Consider the following 970-nt stretch of genomic DNA (forward strand, 5'->3'; position numbering starts at 1 on the left):
GTTGAAACCGAAACTAACTCTTCCCTCCCCTTTCTTGACCTGCTTATTATAAAGAATAATGACGGCTCCCTGTCCACTGACTGGTATAACAAACCCACTTACTCCAGTAGGCTACTTAACTATTTTTCTCAGCACCCACACCATCAAAAAATTAATATTGCCAAAAATCTCATACACTGTTGCCTTTCCTTATCTGATCCCCAATACCACAACATAAACATTCACCGTATTAAGACTATCTTGCTTTCAAATGATTTTCCACTTCACATCATAAACAAACTTTTAAACTCTTACATCAACCGTTCTACACCTACTTCTCCTTCCCCAAACTCTCTACATCCACCATCCACACTCTCGATTTATACATCCCTTCAATATGTCCCCTCTCTCACTGACAACATACAAAAATTCTTAAAATCAACAATCCCTTCACTAAGTCTTGGACTAAAATCTCAAAATAAACTATCTTACTTTTTACTAATACCCAGGATCCTATTCCACTCCAATACTGCTCTAACGTTGTATACCGGATTCCTTGCTCCTCCCCCAACTGTAATTTTTCATATATAGGTGAAACTAAGAACCACCTCAGATCACGTATCTCTCAACATAAATTATCTATAAATTCCCACAACTCATCTGCTTCCAAACTTTCAGAACATGCCCTTACAATTACCAAAAGAGACTCATCTCAGAATCCATTTATATACATCTTGAACTCCTTCCAGTTAACCACAAAATCGATAAAAACTGTATCTCGCATACATACAGCCATATATTAAACTTGATTAAGACTAAATACTTTTTCACTCATTTTATTATCATCACCAAATATTTTTGAGCACAATGTTAGAGAGATCGGGGGCGAGAGATTTTCCCATGGCGAGACCTGATGTTTGGTGAAGAAACTTTCCTTGAAAAGTTAAATATCCGGATTTGCAACATAGTTCAAGTGATTCAAGATATGAGG

The 970-nt window shown here is 36.7% G+C and overlaps 1 protein-coding gene across 1 annotated transcript in view; it reads right to left on the reverse strand.

Annotated features, from left to right (window-relative positions):
* The window catches only part of LOC106679653 (probable G-protein coupled receptor Mth-like 5), a 10,241-nt gene that overhangs the window by 2,615 nt on the left and 6,656 nt on the right, over positions 1-970 (reverse strand). The window lies entirely within an intron of this gene.

The sequence above is a fragment of the Halyomorpha halys genome, unplaced genomic scaffold, assembly GCF_000696795.3.
Source record: "Halyomorpha halys isolate HHAL.00 unplaced genomic scaffold, Hhal_1.1 Scaffold213.1, whole genome shotgun sequence".
NCBI classification, from domain to species: domain Eukaryota; kingdom Metazoa; phylum Arthropoda; class Insecta; order Hemiptera; family Pentatomidae; genus Halyomorpha; species Halyomorpha halys.